The sequence below is a fragment of the Tamandua tetradactyla genome, chromosome 14, assembly GCF_023851605.1.
Source record: "Tamandua tetradactyla isolate mTamTet1 chromosome 14, mTamTet1.pri, whole genome shotgun sequence".
In the NCBI taxonomy this organism is placed as follows: Eukaryota; Metazoa; Chordata; class Mammalia; order Pilosa; family Myrmecophagidae; genus Tamandua; species Tamandua tetradactyla.
This window is the reverse complement of record NC_135340.1, coordinates 59833673-59843486: the sequence shown is the minus strand read 5'-3', so window position 1 is coordinate 59843486 and position 9814 is coordinate 59833673. Positions and strand designations below refer to the sequence as shown.

General features: G+C 43.7%; 1 pseudogene; it reads left to right on the top strand.

Annotated features, from left to right (window-relative positions):
• Positions 1 to 1179: 1179 nt before the first annotated feature.
• On the top strand, positions 1180 to 2773 carry LOC143655134 (tubulin beta-2A chain pseudogene; annotated as a pseudogene).
• Positions 2774 to 9814: the final 7041 nt, after the last annotated feature.

The following is a 9814-nucleotide window of genomic DNA, read 5'->3' as shown; positions in this document are numbered from 1 at the left end:
TGTCTTTTTAACCAGGCAGTCTGGGATAAAACCACAAAAGTGCCAAAGTCAGTAAATGTAAACAGGAGTCTGGACCACCGGCTCGTGTAGTTTACTCGTATTCTCTGGCCCTACTTGTGTCCAATCTAGATGCACCACTTCTAAATTATAATGGGTTGCTGGTAGGCCCACTTGACCTTATGGCTTATTGGGTCTTTCAGAACCAACTTAAAACAGGAAGTTTTGGTCTCATAGAAACATGATGCTCACGATCAGATATTCTATTTCTACCAGGGGTCAGTAGCATACCAGGAGCTGATTTTCAAAATCAGGATGGGAGTGAGTGGGGGTTGGGGCTTGTTCCAGAACCTAGGGTCTTCGCAGTAATTCTCCTATTGGGACTTGCCATAATCTGCACAAGGCACCTTTTTCTACTACTGACACCTCCAACATCACAGGCTTTGCCAGGTCATTAGCTCCAAGCAATAGTGCTACTTTCACCACAAGCTGGACTTGCTGCAGAGCCATTTCCTGCTCTGGGGAGTATTCCATGTTACTTAGTAAGGGGGGTGGAGTAGTACCCCTAAGTGTGGAATGTGCTGCCTACAGAATCCAAAAGGTCTACCAGGTGTTGTGCTTCCTGTTTAATGGTGGGAAGCGTAAATGCAATAATTGGGCCTTACTTTAGGGGGGTATGTCCTGGCATGCTCCAGACCAGTGACTTCTGAAAACTTCACTGATGTCATAGGCCCCTGAAACTCTACCTTTGAAGCGCAGGTATCTTTCCAAGACCTCTAAAACGTTAGCTACTTCTTGCTCTCCAATCTGATGAAGTCAGAAATACATTAGATCAATGTGGTATCCTCAGTCTCTAGGTGGTCCAGATCCCTTTGTACTATACTATTTCAAGGGATGAAAGAGTTAACATAGCCCTGGGGCAAGAACAGAAATGCATACTGTTTCCTTTCCACTCAAATCCAAACTACTTCTTATTTCCCTTCCTTATAAGGATAGAAACGAATGCCTCTGTCACATCAGTGGTCTACATCTGAGGCCATATAAATCTCTAGCAAGGATACCTCTGGAACCACAGACTTCATCCAGTCGGCGCTGGATCTGAAAACTGGCTAGATAAAGAAATCAGGTATTATAGGTTAGAGTACGTCCTTCAAAAAGATATGTTGACTGCGCCCGCGAACCAGCCGGTCCCCGCACGCCGACAGCTCCGAGGCCAGCCACCCCCGCTCCGCAGCCGGCAGCATGCGCGAGATCGTGCACTTCCAGGCGGGCCAGTGCGGCAACCAGATCGGCGCCAAGTTTTGGGAAGTCATCAGCGATGAGCATGGCATCGACCCCACTGGCAGTTACCATGGCGACAGTGACCTGCAACTGGAGAGAATCAATGTCTACTACAACGAAGCTGCTGGTAACAAATATGTACCTCGAGCCATCCTGGTGGATCTGGAACCTGGCACAATGGACTCGGTCAGGTCTGGGCCTTTTGGCCAGATCTTCAGGCCAGATAACTTCGTGTTCGGCCAGAGCGGTGCCGGGAATAACTGGGCAAAGGGCCACTACACTGAGGGAGCTGAGCTGGTGGACTCAGTCCTGGACGTGGTGAGGAAGGAGTCAGAGAGCTGCCACTGTCTGCAGGGCTTCCAGCTGACCCACTCGCTGGGGGGCGGCACGGGCTCCGGGATGGGCACGCTGCTCATCAGCAAGATCCGCGAGGAGTACCCGGACCGCATCATGAACACCTTCAGCGTCATGCCCTTGCCCAAGGTGTCGGACACGGTGGTGGAGCCCTACAACGCCACCCTCTCCGTCCACCAGCTGGTGGAGAACACGGATGAGACCTACTCCATTGACAACGAGGCCCTGTACGACATCTGCTTCCGCACCCTGAAACTGACCACCCCCACCTACGGGGACCTCAACCACCTGGTGTTGGCCACCATGAGCGGCGTCACCACCTGCCTGCGCTTTCCAGGCCAGCTGAACGCGGACCTGCGCAAGCTGGCCGTGAACATGGTGCCCTTTCCCCGCCTGCACTTCTTCATGCCCGGCTTCGCCCCGCTGACCAGCCGGGGCAGCCAGCAGTACCGGGCGCTGACCGTGCCAGAGCTCACCCAGCAGATGTTCGACTCCAAGAACATGATGGCCGCCTGTGACCCCCGCCATGGCCGCTACCTGACGGTGGCTGCCATCTTCCGCGGCCGCATGTCCATGAAGGAGGTGGACGAGCAGATGCTGAACGTGCAGAACAAGAACAGCAGCTACTTCGTGGAGTGGATCCCCAACAACGTGAAGACGGCCGTGTGCGACATCCCGCCCCGGGGCCTGAAGATGTCGGCCACCTTCATCGGCAACAGCACGGCCATCCAGGAGCTCTTCAAGCGCATCTCGGAGCAATTCACCGCCACGTTCCGGCGCAAGGCCTTCCTGCACTGGTACACGGGCGAGGGCATGGACGAGATGGAGTTCACCGAGGCCGAGAGCAACATGAATGACCTGGTGTCCGAGTACCAGCAGTACCAGGACGCCACCGCCGATGAACAAGGGGAGTTGGAGGAGGAGGAGGGCGAGGATGAGGCGTGAGAACTCAGAATAAATCGTTCATCCTTTGTGAACTTCTGTCGTCCTCAAGCATGGTCTTTTTATTTGTACACTATGGTGCTCAGTTTTGCCTCTGTCAGAAGTCAACACTGTTGATGTAACAATGTGGAGCTCCTCTAAAAATTACAGTATTGTCTGCTAAGATATCTATACTAATAAAAAAGCATGTGTCCCAAAAAAAAAAAAAAAAAAGATATGTTGAAGTCCTAATCCCCACTACTACAGAATGTGAACTTATTTTGAAACTGAGTTATTAAGATGGAATTAGACAAGTTAAAATGTGGTCATACTAGGGCGGGCAATGATGGCTCAGTGGCAGAGTTCTCGCCTGCTATGCCAGAGACCCAGGTTCAATTCCCGATGCCTGCCATGTTAAAAAAAAAAAAAGTGGTCATACTAGAATAGGGTGAGCCTTTAATCCAACATGACTGGTGTCCTTATAAGAAGAAGAAAAAAGACACAAACAGACAGAAAGAAGATAGCCATGTGATGGTGGAGTCAGAGACTGAGTGCCACAAATGAAGGCTTGCCAACAATCAGCAGAATCTAAGAGAGGGGTATGATTCTTCCCTATTCACTTCAGAGGGAGCATGGTTCTTTTAACACTTTGTTTTTGGTCTTCTAGCCTCCAGACCTGTGATTTAATAAATTTGTATTCTTTGAAGCCACCCAGTTTGTGGTGCCTGGTTACAACAGCCCCAGAAAACTGAGATGTTGGCCAAGAAATCATGACTTGTTATTGGGGAAGCTGCCTCCTGGATCACCCAGTCTTGATTTCTTTTTTATTTTCAGATTGAGCAATAGTCTTATTCGTTGTCTATCCATCTTGCTCCAGGCCTATGATCCTTTAACCATCTCCACAGCTTTCTGTGTGACAGACTCCTCTGCTTGCCCCTCTATCCTTTCTGTTCATTATAATAATTGCATGTACTTTGCTTCTGATGCTATCACTTGGCTTCTGTTACCTTAGGATCCTATCATCCCCATGGTGATCAGGGAGCCAAGTTTTATAACTTTATACCCTACTGACAGCTCTGGCCTACAGAAGATAGTCACCACGGAGTTTCTCAAAAAATTCTGGTGTCCCTCTCACCAGTGCAGTTCTAATCATTTTTGGTAAAGGAGGGGTCATCTTAGCCTTCCTGCAGAATATAGTTCGATATATACTTTTATACTATATTCACTCTAGCATGCACACTTCTCTGATCATTTTGTTCATTTCCTCAACTGCCTTCCCTGACAATTCTGCCACTTCTGTTTCACTTAATGCAGAGCATCACTTTTTCAATGCTTCCCCCAAAACCATCCTAGCAGCAAGTTAACACCATTTTCTAGGGTATTAAATCCTGTATCATGGGAAAGTGCTCCATAAATTTTCCTTTATCCAACCTTAGACCTCACCCCCACTGAACTACTAACTTTAGGATCCAGTTCCATTTATACTTTTCCAGATCCAGCCTTACCATGCTGTCTAGATCTTATTGTCCCTTCAGTATGTGGCCTAAGTCCTCTCTTAGTAGCAAAAGGAAGTCCTGGGTTATATGGTCACTGACCATGGTTATTGGTTTGATGACCAGGAAGGGAGATGAGGATTGATTCTGGGGAGGGGGTAGATGTTGTCCTACAAAGCAAAGGTCTCTACATCATCCACAAGTAAAGAGGACTTTACTTGTAACTTGGGGTTTGTACAATGAGTTTGTACTTCCATTTAACATGAAAGAATGGGCTACTTCTTCAGGCCCTGGGGGTCCAGAAGAATCTGGGATTCAAGATATTCAAGTTCATCAACACAGATTTCCCCAATTCAAGTCTCAGGTTCCCACTCCTTCCCAGTCAGGAACCCTTGACCTTGGTGTCACAGGATTGAGAATTCACTTTGCTTTGGAGCTTTACTACTTCTTATAAAGTCCTGGGCATGATCAATTTTTCTGCCATCTGACAGCAGGATTTGAGTCAGCTTCTGTGCTGCCAAGGATGTCCTCTGGCTTTAACATTTCACCTTAAATTGGAAGTTAATTGCTCTCAGTCTTTCATTATTTTTTCCTCCAATACTCCAAGAGCATTTAGCAAGAACCACTCAATTCCACAGTCCTTATAATTTCTACTTCTGCCAAACATCTCAAAGACCTGAGTTACTACACCGTGCAGTACATTCCTGTCCATAATGTGCCACCAATTCATCACCAGTGAAGGTTTTAACCATTGCAGAGGTGCAGCATGCCAAGTGATGGGATCCTCATTGCTAGCTCTGATAATTTGGCTCCAATATTCCTAGTATCATCTGTCTTAGATGAGATGCCCCAAGAAACAGATTCTAAGGCAGGGATTTGCATGCAGATTATTGGAAAATACTTTCAGGAACAATACCTGTAAGCAAGTGAAGGAAGTAGGTAGAAGAATTGAATTGTTTAGGGGTTGCATAAAACACTTCAGCTGATCCCATGGAAAGCTCTAGAGCTGTGATGGCCCCTCGAGTTGTCCAGATTTGAGGTAAGTAATTGAGCCTTTGTATACTTGCATCAACTAATCATCGGGTGGAGTCATTCCCTGGGAAGAGGTGTAAACTTGGGCAAGTGAGCTCCCTTCAGAAAGGAAATCAGCTGTAACCCATCTGCAACCAACATGTCCAGCAGCTAGGAAGATGAGTGCCTCTGTCTTGCAGAAGGGATCTAGGCAGCACACCACAACATCTACACAGTTAGTTTCTACTCACATCCTACAGATTCCAGCTCATTCAATAAACCAAATATGTAAGCCCAGGGAAAAGAGAGGTGTATTGAAGCAGCCTAAGAGATGGGATAACCGATGCATTCTTGAGGGGATTTGTTTCTAAGACAGAAATGCTGGAGACAAAGATAGATGAATAATGAAAGGATAATTTTGAGATTACAAGAAAGTAAACTGAGGCCATTATGACTTCCTTGACTTCCAGGACCCCATCTTGCCTTAAGTCTCTTCCTGCCTATCTGATCACTCCCCAATTTCCTTCACTAACTTCTTTCCTCCTGCCTTTTCTTTCCGTTTCCCTAAAAATATGGCCTAAGTTTTCTCCTCAGCTCTCTTCTCACTGTGCACTTTCCTTTCTATTTCCCTTTGTCCCTTATTTATAGGTGACTCCCAGATCTATACCTCCAGCTCTCACCTCACTTCTGAGCTTCAGAATCTAATTTTCTGCTGCCTGGAGACCACCCTTTCCAGAAGCACCTCAAACTTAATACACTCAAAATCAAATTGCTTCATATACCATTGCAGTCTGGTTCCTGTCTAACTGGGATATTTTTCCTCTAAATTCACTGACATGTCGTCTTTTCTACTGGTTATTTTCTGGATATTGTGCATTTTTAAGTCTTTGTGCTTTATGTATACTGTTCCTTCTGCATGATATGCTTTATTTATCTTTTTCCATTTATCAGAATTTAACTCATTGTACAAATCCCAAGTTACATGTCACCTTATGTGCTGGTTTGAAAGGAAGTATGCCCCCTAAGAAAAGCCATGTTTTAATTAAATCCCATTTCATAAAGGTAGAATAATCCCTATTCAATACTGTATGTTTGAAACTATAATCAGATCATCTTCCTGGATGATGTAATTTAGTCAGGTGTGGTTGTTAAACAGGATTAGGTGATGACATGTCTCCACCCATTTGGGTAGGTCTTGATTGGTTTATTGGAGTTCTATAAAAGAGGAAATATTTTGGAGAGTGAGAGATTCAGAGAGAGCAGAACAATGTAGCCATTAGATGCAGAGAGTCCACGAGCCAGCAACCTTTGGAGATGAAGAAGGAAAACGCCTCCCGGGGAGCTTCATGAAACCAGAAGCCAGGAGAGAAAACTAGCAGATGAGGACGCCATGTTTGCCAAGTGCCCTTCCAGCTGAGCGAGAAGCCCTGACTGTGTTCGCCATGTGCCTTCTCACTTGAGAGAGACACCCTGAACTTCATCGGCCTTCTTGAATCAAGGTATCTTTCCCTGGATGCCTGTGACTGGACATTTCTATAGACATTGTAATTGGGACATTTTCTCGGCCTTAGAACTGTAAACTTGCAACTCATTAAATTCTCCCTTTTAAAAGCCATTCCGTTTCTGGTATATTGCATTCCAGCAGCCAGCAAACTAGAACACCTCATATTTAGAAAGTCTTTTCTAATACCACAATCAGAATTCATCTCTACCACAGAGTTTTGTTCATACCTTCAATAAAGCAGTTACCATAGTCTGCCCTGTATTATAGTTAAGTGTTTGTATTTCTCCCACTTGGTTGTGAATTCTCACAGAACATGTATTGTCAAGTTGGTTCACTCAAGTTATCTCATTCATCTTTATACATTCATTGCATAGCTCAGTCTTGTATCCACTGTAGAATTTATTTTAGCTAGGCTATATATTCAGCTGTTGTAACAGAGACCAAAGTAATAATGGCTCAAACCAGATAGAAATTTCTTTCACACATACAAAGACATAGACTCCTTGTAACTTGTAACTCTGTCATCCCTTGGCAGTGGGCCTCATATTATGGTCCTAGAGGGACCCACCATGTCCATGTTTCGGGCAGCAGCATGGTAGAGAAGCGCTGGAGGGAAAAGACACACCTTCTCCATGTCATGACCTAGAATTGTGCATTTCACTACCATTCAAATCTCCTTGGCCAAAACTTAACCACACACTTATCTGCAGGAGAGGCTGGGAAATATTTCTTGCACTGACTAGCCATGTACTCAGGTAAAACACTGGGGAGGAGGGGCAGAATGCTATTAGGAAGCAGTTAGCAGTCTTTCACAGAATCAATGGATGTTTGCTTTTAAAAATTACATTAAACAACACGAGCATCCCATCACTCCCAGAAATAATGCCAGGAGACTGGGAAAGGGGAAAGGTAAGAAAAAATAAAGTAGGCACAATTGGAGTAATATAACTGCCAAGTGGGAAACCAAGAGAGAATGAGAGAAAAGCAGGTAAAGAGAGAATGAGTGTGACCCTGCCAGATGGCATTACCATTCAATGCTCCCGGCTGGGTGGGGTCCAGTTCTCTCCCAACAGGATGGCCTGTCTTCCCTCAGCAAGGCCTCCCTCAAGGTTGCTAGGTCTTACAACTGGATTTACATTTCTAGCGTATACCAGAAATAAAAAAAGTCTCAAGATTGTCCCAGCCAACACTGACATTAAGTAACCAGGTATCTCATCTGTTTAGAGTTACCTTTCTTTCTAATACTATTTGCCAAAAATCCTCTAGAGTAGCCGGGGTTTCCCTTCCATTTAGTGAGGAAGAAGACAGGAAATAGGAAGATGGGCCCACAGGAAGGGCTTAAGGAGAAACTGCTAGTTCTCCCTGCTTCTGTCATTGCTTTTGTATTAACCAAATTTGTAGGGTAGATTTATTAGTGGGACTAAGAGATCCTCAATGACCCTGTCATAGTTTATTCTATCTCTCTCCCTCCACTTTTCCCATGTTATAAGTCAGCTGGTAGCCACAACTGTTAAAAAAAAAAGTTAGAAGTATTTCTTTAAAAGAGGCATACTCCCAAACTGGAAAAAACCCAAATGCTCATCAAGAGGAGAGCCAGATAAAATGGGGTCTTTTCATGCAATGGAACATTATGGCACATAAAAAGGAGCAAGTTACTGGTGCATACAACACCGAGAAATCTCAAATTCATTATGCTGAACAAAAGGAGACAGACACAACAGAATATATTCACTATGTTTCCATTTATATGAAGCTCTAGAACTGTCAAAACTAATCTATGGTGATAGAAAGCAGATCAGTGGTTGCTTGGGCCTGGAGGGAAGGAGTTGACTGTCAGAGGCACGAGGAAACTTTTTTGACCAAGGAAAAGTTCTGTATCTTGAGTGTGATGATAGTTAAATGAGTGTGGGCATTTTTCAAAATGTATTGAACTATACACTTAAAATGACTACATTTTATTGTATGTAAGTTATACCTCAAAAAATTAATTAAAACTCTTAAAAGGAGGCATACCTGTAACCTCTATATTTAAAATCCCTATGTCATATTTAAATTTTCTAGAAGTAATTAGTGTGGCTAAAAAAGCAATTAACTTCAATGTTTTAGATAATAGTTTATTATGTAGCAAACAATGCAAACTTTTATCGGGGTGCTATACATAATTGGGTTGTAAGTGTTTGTATTGTTTACTATGTGGTAAGCTGTTATCTAAAGCACTGAATTTAATTGCTTTGTAGACACTAACCTACTTGTAATAAGCAACGTAAAGAGCTTCTAGCTTTATCAGGATGCTATTAATAATTGGATTACAAATGTGTGTATAGGAAGTAAGAATCCCTGAAATTCATGCATAATTAGCTATGCAGCATCTAACTTACTTACCATGGCAACTTTATCTGAAAATAGATTCCCACTAGATTTACTTATACATGTGAAATATAAATTTTATATTCTTTACCATGGTTTATGAGAAGGCCCTTTAGGACCATCTGTCCATCTTTATATTCACAACCCCCACTGGACTGAATTATCCTGCCACAATGAATTTCCTTCAGGCCCTCAAATGTACCATGCTCACTTAACTCTGTCTGCACATGTTCTCTTCCCTGAATACTTCTACTCATAATGGATCTTCAATAAAAATCCATTCTTTCCTGTGTCTATAGAAAAAGAACATCACAGTGGAACAATCACTGACACAGAAATCAGATGAACCCACCATTCATTTCCTAAAGCTTTGAAAAATATGTAGTATGCATCTCCTAAATGCTAGCCACTAGGGAGACAAAGACAAATGATCTTATGGGGACCCTGGAAAGGTAAACACTGAACAAATCCCACCTAAACAAGTAAAAATTGTTGTGAGTGCTATGAAGATAAAGCAGTGCTTCTGTACCAATTAACCACGTAACCCTGAGCAACTGCTTTAACTTGGGCCTTGAGTTCTTTACTTACGAAATTTTCAGATTAGATTTGGCTCCCATTTCTGATGGAACATTAGAATGACCTGGAGAGCTATTGAAAATATCAAAATATGGGTCCCAGCCCGGGCCAAATGAATTCAAATCTCTGGCACTGGAATTTTTTAAAAACCATGCATATAATTTAAAATATTCTAGTAGCCACATTTTTTTTAAGTAGAAAGATACTTCTAATTCCCAACAAGATGAAGTAGGCACCTTTCTCTCTATTCTTCACGCTAAGTACAGCATAAGAGGACTCTGGATGTGAAGAGAAGATGGACCAGGTAGGA